General features: G+C 43.0%; 1 long non-coding RNA gene across 1 annotated transcript; it reads right to left on the bottom strand.

Annotated features, from left to right (window-relative positions):
* Positions 1 to 3304: 3304 nt before the first annotated feature.
* LOC308490112 lies at positions 3305 to 17704 on the bottom strand. Its single transcript, XR_013992159.1, has 3 exons — positions 17355 to 17704; positions 16652 to 16883; positions 3305 to 3428 (listed from the first exon to the last, which is right to left on the bottom strand). It is a non-coding gene; the product is annotated as an uncharacterized lncRNA (long non-coding RNA).
* Positions 17705 to 19003: the final 1299 nt, after the last annotated feature.

Raw genomic sequence — 19003 nt, forward strand, 5'->3', positions numbered from 1 at the left:
GCATCCTTGCTATACTCACTTATTAGTTCCATTTTTGTTATTGATGTTGCTTAATTTTTCTGATTTTCTATATAATTATATAACGATCATGTTATCTGTGGACAAAGACAGTTCTGTTTCTTCTTTGCCAATCTGTATCTTTTTTACTTTCTTTTCTTGTCTTATTGCATTAGTTAGGACTTCCAGTATGATGTTGAAAAGCATCATCACACCAACAGACTAAAGAAGAAAAGTCACACGATCATTATCAATAGACACACAGAAAGCATTTGACAAAATTCAACACCCACTCATGATAGAAATCTTAAGTAAACTAGCAATAGAGGGGAATTTTCTCAACTGGATAAATCTCTATAAAACACCTGCAGCTAACTAACATCATACTTAATGCTAAAAAACTTGAAGCTTTCCCACTAAATTTAGGAACCAGGCAAGAAGTTCCCTCTTACTATTTTTTATCACCATACCGGAAATCCTAACTAATGCAATAGGATAAGAAAAGGAAATAAAAATGATACAGATTGGGAAAGAAGAAACAGAGTTTTCTGAAACTATGGTTTGTAGTGATTTATTTTCACATTCTAAATACTAACTTTGGTGCCTAATTTTGTACTTGTAATTTTATGGAGGTGGTTCTTAAAGAGGGCCTCCCCAGTTGTATATTCTTTAGCCTCCTGATAGCTGGATCTGCCTGTGAATGAATGAATGAACCCAAATTTTAGTCCACAAAAATTTATGCAGAAAGAACCCCAGGTCCTCCTCCTTAGAAGGAGGCTCTGGGTGTGATAGTTTTACTCTCCGCTGTGTACCTGGAATGCCCAGAGAGCAGGCAGATGATAACCACAAATGTGAGGCTTTTTGTATGTAAATATTGACCCAAAGTGCAGCTTAAAAGGAAGTTTCAGGAACTGCCTCCCAGTGAAAAATTAGCTGGAGTGAGAGTGGGGGCCTGGGAGCAAAGTACCTGAGAGTGTCCCCAAGATATGTTTGCATCTGGAAAGAGTATAAGAGGAAGGGGAGCAACCTAGAATGGGTTGATCCAACCAAACAACTTGGTAATTTATTCATTCAGCAAAAATCTGTTGAGCATCTGCTATGTGCCAGGCTCTGTTCAAGACTTTGGAAAAAAACTCTCAAACCTCCACCCCTTATGCTGACGAGGCAGGGGTGCGGGTGGTATAGTAGGAGGAGGGGAAAACAATAAACATAAAAGGTAAACTATGTATTACCTTAGAAGGTGAGAAGTGCTATGGTGAAAAACAAAGCAGGGTGAGGGAGTTGGAAAATAGTGCGTGGAGGGGTGCAGCTTTCAATGGTGAGGTCAGGCAAGGCTTCAGTGGAAGGAGAGCCAAGATTTGTAGGACGTGAGGGAGGAAGCCCTGTGGCTCCCTGAGGGAGGAGTGTTGCAGGCAGAGAGAGCAGCATGGGCAGGAGTACACTTGGCATGTTCTAGGAACACTTCTGAGGCCTGAGTGCTGAAAAGGAATGAGTAAGGAGGAAGTAGAAGAAAACTGAGTGGCACTGGGATCACATCTCACAGGGCTTTGTAACCATTGCAAGGACTTTGGTTTTTGCGCTGAGGAGGGCAGAAGCCATCGGAGGGTGTTGAGCTGAGCAGTGATATAATCTGGATGCTGTGGCAAGAACAGACTGGGGACAAAGGCAGAAGCAGGGAGACCATGACCATAATCCAGGGTGAAAAGGGATTGGATTCTGGGTATATTTTGAAGATACAACCAACAGGAGTTGCTGGATTGAGATGTGAGAGAAAGAAAAGAGGAGAGTAGGGATCACCCCGAGGTTCATGGCCTGAGCAGCTTGACTGAGTTGCAGTATTGAGGTGGGGAGACTGCAGTAAGAAGGTTTGATCTGGAATCACAGGGATGAGTCACAAAGGCCAAGGAGCTTCCACCTCACAAGTAAAGGGGCCTCTGGGTGTGACTCAGTCCCAGGCGCAGTTAACACCCCATGCATGCTGAACCGTTTTCACCTCATCACACACTTTAGTTGCTGAATGAACCCACACCGGCACATTTTTTTCCGCTGTTTGTTAAAAGGGATGCTGTTAAGCACTTTCACTTGTAAAAGGTTGAATTGGACGCCAGCATTATTCATAACAACCCACATGTCCATCAGCTGATGAATAGATAAACAAAACGTGGCCTAGCCATGCCATGGACTATAATTTCAAAATAAAAAGAAATGAAAGTACTGGTATATGCTACAACATGGATAAACCTTGAAAGCATTATGCAAAGTGAATAAAGACCATGTATTATATCGCTTCATTTGGATGAAATATCCAGACTAGGCAAATCTGTAGAGACAGAATGCAGATTGGTGGTTGCCTGGTAGTGGGGAGTTTGGGAGGAAATGAGGAGTGACTACTAATGGGTACAGAGCTTCCTTTTGGAGTGATGAAAATATTTTAAAATTGGTTATGGTGATGGTTGTTCAAGTCTGTGAGTATACAAAACAATATTGAATTGTGTACTTTAAATTGGGAAATTGTGTGGTAGATAAATTACATCTCAAATAAAGCTGTTATTTTTTAAAAGCTTTAAAAAAAAAAGTATACACCGTGATTTCCCTAAGGGAGCTGTTACTGCAGAATACCTCATGCGAGCATGTCTTACAGCTTGACACTGAGGTCAGTCAGACCACAAATGACTTGGGCTAATCACACTGCGCAGTGCATGGTCACGTGCCAGTCACACAGAGCTGTCGGTATTTAATCCGGATCATGGGAATTTGGGCTGACAAAGCTAATTACCCATGGCATTCATAGCAGGGGTTAAGGGCACAAGCTCTGCAAGGAGACCAACTTGATTTTTAACCCCAGTCATATCTTATGACCATTGGCAAGTTAGCCTCTCTCAGCCTCAGTTTCGTTATCTGTAAAATAGTGCTTAAGGGGATTAAAAGAAAGAATATTTGTAGAACAAATGGCACAGTGCCTAGAACTGAGGAAAGGATCAGTAAATGATAGCTGGCATCATTATTGATAATGTATATAAAGCACTGAGCACAGGGCCTGGTGTATTAGGAAGTACTCCAAATGCAAGATGATAAAGTTACACTTTTTACTGGAAAATGTTTATGACACAGGATAAACTTTACAGTTAAGGACAGATAATTTGAATTCTGTTGCTTGAAGACAAAAGTAGGTGATATGAGAAGACTGCTACTTGCCCCACACCTGGTTTTCACCTGGCTCCTCTGTAGCAAATATTCACACAGCCTAAAGCACTAGGCTCTGCCAGGGAGCTTCTTGGCTATTTCCACATCACTAATGAGCAAATCCAAACTTCCGGAAGCTTCTAGGAGAACATTCAGACTACGAAGCTGGAGTTTTTGATGAGGAGCCAAGGCAGGAAATGACATTGCCCCTCCCAGGCATGATCTGAGACAGGAAGCTGGAAAAGGAACTTACAGTAGAACATAATTGCAATTGGTTATCCCAGGAATGCAAAGGCATTTCAACAGCAGAAAATCTATTAATGTGATACACCAAATTATGTTAAAGAATCTGGTTAAAGAAGAAAAACGTGGTCAGTTCAATACCTGCAGGAAAAAATAGCTGGTAATGATTAAACATTAGTAAACTAGAATTAAAGGGAAGTTCCTGTTCCTTGATATATATGTACTCATATCAAATAGCATACTTAATGGTGAAAAAAACAGAATGATTCTCAAACCAGGAACAAGGCAAGGATACTGGCTATCATTCTTACTATTTGATATTGTAATAGTAGACAATTGATTTTGAACAGGGGTTTCAAGACCATTTAAAGGGGAAAATCCATTTGTCTTTTCAACAAATGGTGCTGGGACAACTGGACATCCACATGCAAAGGAATGAAGCTGGACTCCTGCCTCATACCATATACAAAGATGAACTCAAAATGAATAAAAAACCTAAAGGTAAGAATTAAAACTGTAAAACCCTTAGAAGAAAACGTAGATGTAAATCTTCATGACATTGGATTAGGCAGTAATTTCTTGGCTATAACACCAAAAACATGAGCAACCAAAGAAAAAAATAGATAAATTGGATTTCATCAAACAAATTTTTGTGATTTAAAGGACTTTATTGAGAAAGCAAAAAGACAACAGAAAGAATGGGAGAAAATATTTGCACATCATATCTGATAAGGATCTAGCATCCAGAACTCTTACAACTCAACAATAAAAAGACAGAAAATCCATTTTTAAAATGGATAAAGGATTTGAACAGATATTTCTTCAAAGAAGACAAGCAAATGGCCAAACAAGCACATGAAAAAATGTTCAACATCATTAATCATTAGGGAAATACAAATCAAAATCACAATAAAATGCTTCACAAACTGTAATTTTTAAAAAATGGAAAATAACAAGTGTTGATAAGGGTGGAGAAATAGGAAACTTCATGTATGGCTGGTAGAAAGGTAAAATGGTTCAGCTGCTGTGGAAAACAGTTTGGAGATTCCTCAAAAAGTTAAACATAGATATATCATATGACCCAGCAATCGCTCTGAGGTATATTCCCTAGAGAATTGAAAACGTGTGTTTGTACAAAAACTTGTGCATGACTATTCATAGCAGCCTTATTCATAATAGCCAATTGATGAATGGATAAACAAAATGTGGTTATTAATACAATGAAATATTATTCAGCCATGGAAAGGAATGAAGTACTGATGACATGCTACAATATGAATGTACCACTTCTTGGTACGCACTCTAGAGACAACACCCTTTCCCCACCACCAAGTACCAGGAGTATATATAAGGATGCTTACTTTAGTAGGTTAAAAATGGCCACAAATTCTTTGAAGTTTTCCCCATCAAGAGGTGGGGTCTGTTTCCCACCCTTTGAATCTGAGCTAGTTTTGGTTTTCCCTTTAGCCAACAGAATTCAGCAGAAGTGACTATTGCCAAGTTCTGAGCCTAGGCAGCTTCTGCTCTGACTCTCTTGGAACATTTACACTATCATGTGAAGGAGTCCAGCTGGAGAAAGAGGCCCAGACATCCCAGCTGAGGCTCCAGACATGTAAGTGAGGCCATCAGTCCAAGTAAGAGCAAAAGAACCATCTTGTCAACCAACAGAATCATGGGAAATAATAAACTCTTATTGTTTTTAGTTGCTAAGTTTTGGGGATGGTTTGTTTCCCAGCAGTAGCTGATTGATACAATACTGAGGCCTTGCTTGCACTATTAGAAACTGGGAAGAGGGCGGCCAGTTGGCTCAGTGGTTGGAGTGCAGTGCTCATAACACCAAGGTCGCCGGTTCAATTCCCACATGGGCTAGTGAGCTGCACCCTCCACAACTAGACTGAAAATGACTTGACCAAAAAAAAAAAAAAAAAGAAAAAAAAAGAAAAAAGAAACTGGGAAGCTACCCAAATGCAGGCTAAATGGTATAGTGAGTAGGAGCCTGGACTTTAGCCCCAAGCTTGGGCCCCAAATCCCACCGTGACAATTACCAGCTGTTTGATAATGAGAAATTTATTCAACTTACCCCTATGTCCTCCTAGATCCTTGTGAGAATACAAGGAGTGGATATACAGAGAGGAGTTGGAATAATTTCAGATAGGGAGGAATGTTGTTAAGTGTTGGCTATTTATATTACATGACTGCCAATAAAATGTGGTTCATATATGTGCTGGAGATGATAAAGGAGTAAATTTCATGTATATCAACACGGACAATACTCAAAAATACATGATTGTTTGAAAAAAGCAAGTTGTAGGACCATAACATTTATGTACTTTAAATATAACATAACATAAAAGTACGTTAAAAGGGAGGGGTACGCAAACCTAAGAGTGTTTATCTCTTTGAAGGCAAAGATGGAAATGGATTTCTGAGTAGAAATCAAGAAGGATTTTTGTTTTAGTCACAATGTGTTTTTCTTATTATATAAAAAGGACACGTTTTAAAGTTATGCATAGGAAAAAGAATGGGCAAGAAGCTAAATCTAACGTTGGTTAAGTTGATTTGATGAGAGTATGATTGTTTTCTTCTTCCTTGTTCTTTAATGCCACACACATACCCTCCCAAATTCCTATTAGTATTATTGAAGGAAAGTGCTTCTGAATCGTTCCTTTTCTACAGCATCAGCTTGGGAACTGGCCTTCTCGGGCCAGCCCTGACACCTGTCTTGTCTCAGGCAGGCTCAGCGACCTGTGCATAGCAGCTGGCACTGTGATCCCAGGCCTCCTGGCTTGGGCACACACATACCCATAGGTTGCTGTGTTCTTGCAAAACGTCAGGTCTTAGGCTTTGATCCTCAACATGCTTGAAGAACATCAACTTATTAGTTTCACTCTTGTGATTATTAAGGGGGTTCCCCATCCTCCTACTCTTCTGGCAAGGAGCCTTGACACCCTCCTGCAAGCAGCTGGAAGGTAACCTTTGGGGAGGGGTATTTGTACAGAAGGTGTCAGGGGAAGGGGGAGCACGCAGAAATGCCAGAGGCCATTTCCTTCTGTGGCAGATGCTGAATGGAGGGCTTTATCAGGCTCTTTAAATTTTTAAAGACTTGTTGGTGATGCTTTGTCTTCCTGTCACTATTTTATTGAGGAGAGCAGACAAATCGGCTTTGGTGTCCTTAACTATTGTGTATGAGGGTGTGAAAGCAAAGGCTGCTGCAAGGACCCACAAAATATAGGTTGGTGGGGGTGGGGGAAATGGGAATCGGGAGAATCATTTGTATCTCAAACAGAATTGTCTCTGGATTCTTTTGTTTGAACACTTCTCAGTTCGGGGTTTTATATCTAAAGGGAAATCCTGATGTTCTTTCTGGTTTCTATCTATAGTTTCTGGATTACACACTCTGGAAAACTAGAGTTCAGATAGGACGGATTTTTAACTCACAATACATTTCTTTGTAGAAAACTAATAGAAAAAAATATATAGTATATAGGTAAGCTAAAAAGAAAGGGAGGGAGGGGAAACAAAGAGGGAGGACCTACTATGTACTGGCACTGTATTAGATACTAGAAATACCATGAGGAGCAAACTATAAATTCCATAAACACACAGCCTTTGTTATCTTTAAAGCCTGGCACTGGCCTCCTTGCTGGAAAATTCTGTATCTTGAGCTGGGTGGTACCATGTTTCCCTGAAAATAAGACGTAGCCGGACCATCAGCTCTAATGCGTTTTTTTGGAGCAAAAATTAATAGAAGATCCGGTCTTATTTTAATATAAGATTGAGTCTTATATGATATAAGACCGGGTAATATAATATAATATCGGGTCTTCTATTAATTTTTGCTCCAAAACACGCATTAGAGCTGATGGTCTGGCAGTTACATTGGTAGGTATATACGTAAAAGTTCATCAAGCTCTACATTTAAGATTTGTGCACTCAACTAAATGCAAGTTGTATCTCACTTAAAAAGCAAATGTTCTAAGAAGTGTTTCTCAGAGTATAGGCCTGGTAATTGGTGGTTCTAAATAACATAGAGAAAAAAATATTTTTTGTTTGATTCTCTTTCAGTCCTTTAAGGAGAAGGTGTCACTTTGATGTTGATAGGTCTTTAACATCTAACACTGAATGATTTCCTTAAATAAATCCCCCTATGAATCTTTTATTTATTTATTTATTTATTTATTTATTTATTTATTTATTTATTTATTTATTTATATTGGGGAATTGGGGAACACTGTGTTTCTCCAGGGCCCATCAGCTCCAAGTCCAGTCGCTGTTTTCCATCTTTAGTTGCAGGGAGCGCAACCCACCATCCCATGCGGGAATTGAACTGGCAACCTTGTTGGTAAGAACTTATGCTCCAATCAGCTGAGCCATCCGGCTTCCCCTCCAGTGGCTGGTTGTCTTCCTTCTAGTTGTGGAGGGCGCAGCTCACAGTGGCCCATGTGGGAATCCAACTGGCAACCCCGTTAAGAGCTTGCGCTCTAACCAACTGAGCCATCTGGCCGCCCTGAATGATTTCCTTTTTAAACAGAACTGGTCCCAGGTTCAGCTCCCAGCAGGCAGCAATATCATGCTAGAATTTAATGACATTGTTTTATTTTCATTCTACTGATTATTTAAATCGGTTACCTTCTATTTATGGCAAGTGGTATTGGTTTCCCATTTGATATAGTAATATTGCTTTTTTAAGTAAATGATTAAACTAAGTTTGTTTAAATTAAAAGTGAGTTGATTTTAAGGAAAAAGTTTTATTTAGAGTACCCATGCTATAAAGATGAGGCAAAAACAAAGATGATTCTTCAAGACTGCAGTTTGGAAAACATGGTTCTAGTAAATTCCATTAAAAAAACAAACAAACAAACCCTGACTTGACTCCATACACACCTGCAGCTACACCCCATTTCCTTACTCTCGTTGAAGGAAAACTTGAAAAGAATATATGCTTCCTCACCTCTAATTTACTCTCCTGTTTAATCCCGTCTGGTTTCTGGGTTGATTTTCCAGTGAAGCTGTTCTCCCAATGACCTTTCAGTGACCTTCAAATTCAATGGACATATCTCTGACCACATCTTTCATGGCCTCCCAGCAGCATTTGACCACTTCCTCTTTCCTGAAACTCTTCTGTTGACTTCAATCTTCTGGTTTTTCTTTTACCTCTCTAGCCCCTCCTTCTCTACCCAGTCTCCAAATGTCCAAGGGCCTCAGTGCTCATGCAGTCCCTTTAAATATCATCTGGAGATACCTGTGTTTGTATTGCCAACCCAGCCTAACCAAGCAGCACCAGACCCAGGGAGCCTGGCTAGCTCACAGCACCTCCAACTTCTGGCCAAGCCCCAAACCTAGGAGAAGGCTTTGATTTTTCCTTTCCTTCATCCTCGAAATCAATCTATCATCGTCTTGTAAATTTTACCCCTGTGGACGTAAAAGGGGCGCTGTAGTAAATCTAACTGAAAGTGACCTCACAAGGTGATCTGATCAATTCCTATCTGGGCAGGTAAAGGTGGGTAGTCCTGCCCCAGGCCTATAACTCCTTTAGTGAAACATTTTAAACCAGCCCTGTCCATTGTTCTTGTGCATGTAGGTTAACACACCTTTGAAATAACAGAAGTAATCTTCTTTTCCAGACCCCTCTCAAGGGAGTACATAATCTTAATTACCCCTTGCTTTCTTCCACCTTCATGTAATCTTTCTTCTGTTCCCTCCTTAATTCAAAATGCATAAAAGAAACTGCAAACTGTCATTGTCCTGGAGGAGTGTTTGATATCTTGCTTCCCAACAATGTCATCAGTTTAGCTCAAATAAAATGTTATAAAAATTCTTTACAGGGTTAGATGTTTCTTACGATGATAGCCCAGTGCTTTATGGAGAATCCAACCACTTTTCTCTGTTTCCTCTGTCACCACTATAGTCAAGTCCATTGTCTGTCATCTGGACATAGCAGCAGCCTCCTCTCTTGTCCCTTGCTTCCATTCCTCTTGCCCCCGATTCATTTTCACACAGCAGCCAGAAGGATTGTTAGAGAATATAAATCAGGCCATTTTCCTCCTCTGCTTAAAATTCTTCAGTAGCTTCCTTTTATCCTAGAATAAAGTCAGCCACTTTCTGTGGCTACAGAGCCCTGTATTTTCCGGCTCTCACCTGTTTCTCTAACTTCAACTCACCCCCCACCCGCCGACCCCGCCTGTCTCATTCAGCCACACTGTTCCTGGTTTCTAAAAGTTGCCTGCTCACAACCTCTGCTGGTGCTGTTCCTTCTGTCTGAAATATTTTCTCCCAGCTTTTGCACGGTTCTTCTCACCTTTTAGGTCTTAACTTCAGTGTCGCCTCCTCAGAGCATCTGCTTGACCATTCTATCAAAAAAGGGCTTCCCCAGGGACCAGCTTATTACTTTATTTATTTTCTTCTTAGCACTTACAATAGTCTCTAATTATCTTGTTTATTTACTTCTATCAGTGTTTGGGAAAAGGGAAAGGAGGCAGGTTAGTCCACTTACTCTTTTATTTTCAGTCCTTTCTGAGTAACTTCAGGGTGTTAGTTAATCCTTCCCTCATTTTACCTGAATTTATTATCATAAATTCCATGAAAGTAAAGACCTTGTCTTTTGATTCACTGTTGTATCCCCAGTGCCCAAAATAGCATCTGACACATTGTAGGTCCTCAATAAATATTTGTGAATGTGATGAATGGAGAGGTAGGTGGGGACTAGACCAGGCACAACCTAAACAGAACACAGTGGGGAGGCATTTAAATCAGAGATGCAAAGTGGTCAGACTTGGCAGTTTTGAAAGATCAGCAGTTTAAAAGATAGTGGGGAAAACAGATTGGGGGGGACTAAGGAAGGCCATTATAGTTCCTAGTCCACGAGAGACATGAAAGAATTTAATGGAGTCAGATGCACAAAGCACTTGGCACTTAACGATATGGAATAAGGGGGAGTTACTACAACACGTAGTAGGCAAGCGGCGACTGCTTAAATTAATATCTAAATTAGGAGTCCAGAGACAGACAGACTTGTGTATCCCCTGGAATCTTTGAGCCTCAAATCTCCTCCTCCAGTGATAAATGCTAGAATTTATTGTGTTTATCAAGCACTTGGACCTGTATTCTGGTAATTTATTCTGCACTCATATTTGCATTCTTCCACTTGTGTTCCTTCTCGTCACCATCAGCTGGAAGGGAAGAATTTCACGGAGAGAGCTTCTAACACTTCTCATTAGCTGTATGATCTTGTAAGTCACCCAGTCTCTCTGAACTCAGTTTCATCTTCGGTAAAATGAGGACTCTGATATCTATTCTGTCCATTGTGAAGATCAGTGAATAACTGTACAGAAAATATTTTCAAAATGCAAGAAAAAAATTATTGTTTCATTCAATAATTAGTTATTAAGCATCTACTCTGTGCCAGGCACCATTGTTGGTGCTGGGAATACAGCAATGGGGAAAAAAAGACGAAAATGCAACCGTTATGAAGTTGATGTTATTACGGAAGTCCTTTCAAATTCTGGACTTTTTGGAGTTTGATCATATTTTCCAAATTGTCAAATCACCTTGAGCCCTTATTGAAAAATATAGATGTTTGGCCAACCACAGTCTTGGTCAGAATGGGGAAGGTAGAATGGGGGGAGGGTTAACTAACTCCTTGAAGTTATTTAGAAAGGACTGAAAATAAAGAGATTAAGTGGGTAAACTGCCTCCCTTTTCCTTTTCCCAAACACTGATTAGCCGCTTAGCAATCCTGCATATACATACACGTCTGTTTATACACTGAATTTTCCAAAACATTTCTAATGAGAAGTGCCTTCAGATGGCTCCCAGGATCAGCAAATCCAGACAGCAGAACCAATGTGACCTTGAAGGAGAAAGAAGGCAGTAGAGGTAGCAGACACCACTGTCCTTGGCTGTGTTTTGTCTGCCACTTGCTGTGTGACCGTGGACAGGTCACATTCCTGATCTGGATATCCATGTTCTCATCACCAAAATGAGGGCAGGGTTTCCTGAATACCAGATCATGGAGGGCTGCTGGGTTAGCTGAATCAGAGTTACCTGGGGAGCTTATGAAATCTCCAGATTCCTGGGCCTCGTGTACTGGCGAATCTCATTCAGTAGGGCTAGAATGGCATCTATCACCCCCTCTATGTTTAATTAGTTTCCTGGGCAATTTTTGATATGTATCCAGATTTGGGATCTCACTAGGGTAGATCAAACTCTCTGTGCCTCAGTTTTCTCATCTGTAAAATGTAATCATTCCTCAGATGGTAGAATTAAATAAATTAATTTGCATAAAGCATTTAGAATAGTGTCTGACCCATAATAAGCATTGTGTAAGTTTTAACTATTCTATCAGTCAGGGGCCAATGAGGAAGACAAAAACTACTCTGAGTATTTAAAGCAAAGGGAATGTAATGTAGAGGTGATGCATAGGCTGAGAAGGGGCACTGATGCGACCTAGAGATTAGGTGGCCCTTAGCAGGAGGAAGAGAGGGAAAAAAGGTGGTGTTACTGGAACCCAGAGCCTGGCAGAACCTGGGCCCATAGCAGGAGCTGGAGCTTTGGACAGGACACAGCCTTTGCCAGGACATGGCTGAAGGAGGAGATATGCTCTGGCTTTTCCCTTTGTCTTGCCCCTGCCTCCCAAGAGTGCGTCCTGTTGGCTCGATCCAGCAGGCAATCATCTCTCAAGAGAGGCTGGGAAACCTAATTTGCAGAGGTCACCCTGTCTTTCAGGGGAAGAATGAAGAATGGCTCTAGGGACAGAATATTATTACTTCGTTATTATTTTCTTTAAGGTCCTCTTTGGCCTTACAGTTCTCGAAGTTTCAAGAACTTAGCCAACCACCAGGACTCAGGGCTTCGTGAGTGCTTATTGATTAATCGATCCCATGCCCTCAGTGTACACATATACATAAATACTTGGCCTCTGCTCTCTGGAAACTGACAGCTCAGGCCTTGGCAAAAATTCACCAGTGCCGAAGACATCACAGCCCCGCCTGACATTCAGGGAAAAGGAAGGTTCGTGGATTACATTTCTCAATGGGGATTAGCTACCTCAGCACCTTTAAGGATTCAGAAGTGATAGATGAGAAGAGCTGGCCAGTGACACCACTGAGCAAAAAGGAGGGTTCCAGAAAGCTCTGGAACAGACATAGGACATAAGACTGAAATCATTTGTACAGAGCATTGGGCAGGGGAAGGAGGGGCAAGAAATAGGGCCTTGCCCAGTTTTAAGGCTACTTCCTAGGAAAGATTGGAAAACACCCCCTTGTCTTTGGGACACATAAGTGTGCCGTGTGGGAGTGAAGCTCTAGGGATTTTGCTACCAAAAATGGGCAGCAAAGCTCTTTCTAAATGTTTCTTGGAGGTCCCAGAATTTAACCTTGGACCAGAGGCAAATATGTTGAGGAGGTTCTTAAGAGAAAGGATCCGATATTGTGGAATTCTTTCTAATATACCAAGGCCTGCTCCCTGAATTCATTCTTCCAGCCAGTATTGATGGACAGCAGGTTGGCAACTGATTCAGACAAGGAGTTGTGGAGTGACACAGTATTTATACTATGGCTTTTCTTCTGCCCTAGCTATGTAGCCTTGGGCAAGGGACCTAGCCTCAGTTTCCTGCCTGTGAAAAGGGAATAATATGAACTGCTGTGTCGAGTTGTGAGGATTAGAATGAGATCATGCGAGAGAGTACCTAGCACAGAGTCTGAATCCAGTGCGTGCTCTGGAGATGGTAGTAGTGCATCTTATCATGACTTGTATTATTTATATGACACTTTGCAAAACCTCCCCACTACGTTAGCTCGTTAGATCTCACATCAACTCTGTGAGGGGAGTTAGGGAACCCACATTGATTTTGCTTCTACTGTGTGTTTAGCACCCTCCCAGATGCTTAACATTTATTATCTTGTTTACTTCATTCATTGAATGAATATTTGACTATCTATTTTATGTGAGGCTGTTCTGTGCCCCCGGGGTACAGCAGTGAACAAAGCAGACAAAAGAAATTCCTGCTTCTCACAGAGGATTCTCTCAATGAGGGGAGAGCAACAATAAATACAGTTTAATGAACAGTTATGGTTACTATGTTCTAAAGTGCTTTACAAATATTAACTCATAACCTATGAGGAAGTGATTATTAATACTCATCCCACTTTTCAGATGAGCACATGGAGCTTGAAAGTCAGTTTTTGGAAGAGGTAGATTCAGAATTCAAAGCCAAACAGTGTGACTACAGAGTCCTTGCTCTTAATCATTACTGTATATTGCCTCTCAAAAAACAAAGGGGAAGGTCAGTTGGCTCAGTGTTTAGAGCGCAGTGCTCATAACACCAAGGTCGCTGGTTCGATTCCCACATGAGCGAGTGAGCTGTGCCCTCCACAACTAGATTGAAAACAATGACTTGACATGGAGCTGATGGGTCCTAGAAAAACATACTGTTCCCCAATAAAAAAAACTATATATATGTATATATATGCATATATATTGGCGTATGTACTATAAATCAGGGTGTGGTAAGTGCTATGAAAAAAATAAAGCAGGGTTGGGCCGGCCTGGTGGCTCAGGCGGTTGGAGCTCCATGTTCCTAACTCCGAAGGCTGCCGGTTCGATTCCCACATGGGCCAGTGGGCTCTCAACCACAAGGTTGCCAGTTCGACTCCTCGACTCCCGCAAGGGATGGTGGGCTGTGCCCCCTGCAACTAGCAACTGGACCTGGAGCTGAGCTGCACCCTCCACAACTAAGACTGAAAGGACAACTTGAAGCTGAATGGCACCCTCCACAACTAAGATTGAAAGACAACAACTTGACTTGGGGAAAAGTCCTGGAAGTACACACTGTTCCCCAATAAAGTCCTGTTCCCCCCCTTCCCCAATAAAATCTTTAAAAATAAATAAATAAAGGAGGGTAAAGTGGAGAAAGAAGATAATGGGAGAATGCCATCTATGCAGAAGGTCAAGGAAGGTCTCCCTGAGCAGAGACATAAAGTGGGAGGGGGGGACGACACATCTGGGGGAAGGGCGATCTAAACAGAGGGAAGTGCAAGTGCAAAGGGCCAGAGGCAGACCCATGCCGGTTGTTCCTAGGACTACAGAGAAGTCAGTGTGGGAGAAGCAGAGTAAGCAGGTGGTAAAAGAGAGTCAGAGAGTGAAAGCTCAGGCTGAACCACTGGCAGGATGCACCTTCTGTTTGCTGAGATAGAAAGATTGCAGGAGGAGCAGGTTTGCTGGGGAAGGTCAGGAGTTCAGTTTGTGATAATTCTCCCCATCACCCATCAGATAGGAATTACTAACTCCAGAGGGCTCAGAGAAATTAAACAACTCACCCCAGGTCACCCAGGCAGTTGATTCAGACTCAGGTCTGCTGGCCCTAACTTTGATGCCATGGGGCCTTCTCCTAGTTGGGTACTGTGTGGAAATCTGGAGAAATTGTTTACTGATAGTCCTGATCCATGACCACAAGGAAAGAGGAAAGGGTTAGTGGAGAGTGAGGCAGGAAGACACTCAGAAAAAAGTGAGGATGCCAGGGATTCCACAGGGCTGTCAGTAGCATGTGTTTAAATGTGAAATGCAGACAAAGAGAACAGGGAAGGTGCAATTCTTTTTGAAAGAGCCAAAAGACTGAAAGAGTCCTAGCCCTGTTTGGGTAGAGCGTGTCAGGGACAGTATGAATGCTCTCACTGTGGAAGAAGGCCATGCTCTGTTGGAGTTGGGAAAGCCCTGGGCGAGTCTTCCTCCATAGATTGTCCCCAGATTCAATGCTTTCTCATCGTGACAAAGCTATCTCCCCGGATTCCAAGAAGCCAACCCTGAGACAAGGATTCATGTGCCTTATTAAGGAATGACTTATTAATGAGGGCCGCTCACGAGTGGGAGAAGCAGGATAAAGAGGGCAAGAAGCTGAGGAAGAGTGTGATTTCAGAGCAATTCCCTGGAGGAAAGCTTCAGTCTGACCCTGCGGGAGACAGTGGGTGTAAGTTACCACTGGGAGTTTGTCTGGGGGAAGGGAGCTGGGCTTCCACACTCTTGTACCAGTTGGTCATTGGCTAATGGCCTGGGAAGTGTACTCCTGGGCACTTCCTTGCAAGGGCAAAGGCACCCCAATAGCAGGAGGACAGGGCTCTGAAGAGATTCACAAGTGCCAGCTGCCAGGGACATCAGACACAGAAGCCAAGGGAGAGAAGCTCAGAAATAATTAAAGGAATCCCAGGGGATCTTAGTGGTGTCCTGATACTATCCACTACCATGTATCTTCCCCGTCTCAGGAAATGGCGAAGCCATCCTGGTGGTTGCTCAGGCCCCAAACCCTGGAGTCATCCCTAACCGTCTCTGTCTCTCACACCCTTTAGCCAATCTTGTGGTCAGTACCTTCAAAATATACCCAGCATTTGACCGCTTCCTTTTTTTATTTTTAGTAATTTTTAAAATTGTGGTAAAATACACAAAACATACAGTTCAGTGTCATTAAGTACATTCACATTGTTGTGCAGCCATCACCACCATCCATCCTCAGAACTTTTTATCTTGCCAAACTGAAAGTCTGTACCTATTAAACATTTTATTTCTCCATTCATCGGTCAATGGACACTTCGGTTGCTTCTACCTCTTGGCTATTGCGAATAATGCTGCTGTGAACATGGGTGTACAAATACCTGTTCAAGTCCCTGCTCTCAGTTGTTTGGGCTATATACACAGAAGTGGACTTTCTGGATCATGTGGCAATTCTATTTTTAATTATTTTAGTAACTGCCATAGTATTTTCCATATAGTGGTTGCACCATTTTATATCCCCATCAACAGTGCACGTGTTCCAATTTCTCCACATCCTTGCCAACACTTGTTATTTTCTGTTTTTTTTGTGTGTGTTTTTTTTTTATAACTTCATCATTTCTTACCCCTTCCACAATAACCATCCTGAAGCAAGCCATTTCAGTTTTTGCCTGGATGACTGCAGTAGAATCCCAACCCGTCTCCCTGCTTCTGCCCTCATCCCCTGTAGTCTTCTCAATATTACTCCTCTGTACACAGCCTCCAGTGCCTTCCTCCCTTCTCACTCAAAGCCAAACTTTTAAAAGCCAGAGTTCTTAGCAATGGCCTGTGAGGCTCTACAAGATTAGCTCCCCACTTTCCCAATTCTGACTCATTTCCTGCTTGCTACATCTACTACAGCCACACTGACTTTTTTTTCTGTTCCAAATAATCTATCTAGTGCCTTGGGGTCTTTGCCCTGTTTTCTTACCTGGAATCTCTTCAGGTATCCTTAGGGTAACTTGCTCCTTTACTTCCTTCAGGTTTTGTTCCAATGTCCATTTCTCAGTGGGACCTCTGGGCTTCCTGATTGCTCATCTGCCCTCAGCCGTTTTCTGCCTTTCTCCACCCATGCTGTGCCTCGGGAGAATGATTCCTATAGGCCCCACCACCTGGACTGTCTTGCCTTCAAGTTTCTGGATGGGTTTGGTCCATGGGAGGCACTGCCAGGAGATGAGGGCAAAAGGAAAGAGATGTTTGGGTTATTTTTTCCCTGTGTCCCCTATGTCCTCCCTGCTCTGCTCTGGGCAGGGTCCTATCTCTCTTGGACGATAGCTGCCTTTGGGAGGAATAGCCCTCATTCTCCAGCTTTTCCCTAACCCCCCACTCCCAATGACAATATTTCTTCCCTTTGCCCTTCAAGTCCTTAGAGTTGTAATGCTTTTCTGCTGTGGTTCAGTACCCCTGTTGGTTCCCTGAACCCTCTTCATCCTCTCGCTGCTTTACTAAGTTAACTTGAATCCCTCCCTCTCCCCATGCTGGATTCTGTCTCCTGCTAGACCCTTACTGAAACACCTTCTAGATCACTTTATTTACAATTTTCAACCCTATCTTCTGCCCTGTGAATTGGCACGTCACATTCTGTCCTTTATTCTTCTACACAGCAGATATTATCTAACATAATATATATTTACTTATTTTCCTCGACCCCCCACACGCAGGGATGGAAGGCCCAAGGGTGCAGGGATGTTCGTTTACGATTGTATCTCCGGTGCTTGGCGCATAGCAGGCAAATATTTATTGAATGAATGAATGGATGAACGAACGATCGGCAAGGGAGCTGCGGAGAAGACAACAGTGTGGTCCAAGTTGCAGGCAGGAGAGCTGACTCTCAATTTCTCCTTTCCTCTCCCCGCCTCCGCCCGGAATGCTGAGTGCCCTGGAAGGAGGCGGAAATGAGCGCGCTCCAACAGCTCTCCAGCCGGGTGTTTACTTAATTAGGACCTGTATCCCGAGGCTCGTTTGTGTTTAACTGTCCGCTTAATGGCTTCATCTGGCTCCTGGCGGGCGAAGGGGAACCTGCGAAGCGAGATAGGCGGAGCTATGGGGTACATTCTGGGACCTGCCCCGTCACGTTGTGCCCTTGCGCGGGTTTCTAACCTCGCCTCTCGCACGGAAATCGCCCCCTGCGGGAGAGCGAGGCGAGGGAGGCGCGGAGTTGAGCAAGCTGTCTCCAATATTTCTGCGCTTTTTCTACCCCCAACTCCCAACCCCCATCTGCGGAACCACAGGCCGGATAACCGAGCGCTGTGGTGATACCAGATGCCAATTGCTATACCATGAGCCGTGAAATTGAAGAATTATAGCGTTTCTTATTCTCTTAGTCTGGGGGGTGCTGCAGTGGAGAGAAACGGCTCGCGAGGCGGAGGAGGACAAATGAGCCGGGTACTAAAGCAACACCAGTAAACATTTGGGCCCTTGCTCTGTACCAGGTACTGAGTGGAGCGTTTTAGACATGTTAATTTAATCCTCGTCTGTATGTATTAATTCATTTAATCCTAGTACTTAAGACGGCAGACGCCACACAATAGCCTCGTTTGTTATATGCAGAACTGCAGTTCACAGGGGTTATTTCACTTGGCCTAGGCCACAGCGCTAATAAGTGGTGCAACCCTGGTTGGAACAGAGGCAATGCGCCCCAGAGCCGATGCTCGGCTAAACAGAGGACTCCCTGCGTCGCAGCGCAATCTGTCCACTCTCAGCCACAAGCCTGGTGATGGGAAAGACAAGGAGGCCACCAGGTTCGCCCTTGAGGGCCAAAGAATCTATAATTAGAGACTTTAGTCTCCTAAATCAGAGCTGGGGAGGGGCCTCAGGGGAAAAGAGAGCCTGCAGAGTGGAGCGATTGAGCATAGGGACAATTTCTGCGCCGAGGGCCCACGTATGTGCTGCGAAGAGAAAAGCACTCAGGTCCGCCGCATGTCTCCCAGGAAGGGTGAAGGTGAGCGGCTCACGGGAAGGCTGCTTGCTTTGCGCAGTTGTTACTTAGATTATATTCAGTATTTCAGACCAATAAAAAGCCGCGTCTTAAAAAGTACCTTTAAATTGAGAAAGTGTTATTTATGTTTTTTTTTTTGGGGGGGGGTTGTTGCTGGAGATTATGGGGCTAATAATCACTCCTCTACCTCGCGCCCTTTGGCGCCACCACGGCTTCCGAACTCTGAGAACTTCTCTCCCAGCCTCCATTTGTTCGGCTGTGCAGGAGAAGTAATGGGTCTTCTGCAAGTTACAGCAGATTTTGTAACGCGGTCCCTCGCGACTCACTGCGTTTTAAACCCTCGGA

Source organism: Rhinolophus hipposideros (assembly GCF_964194185.1).
Source record: "Rhinolophus hipposideros genome assembly, chromosome: 21".
In the NCBI taxonomy this organism is placed as follows: domain Eukaryota; kingdom Metazoa; phylum Chordata; class Mammalia; order Chiroptera; family Rhinolophidae; genus Rhinolophus; species Rhinolophus hipposideros.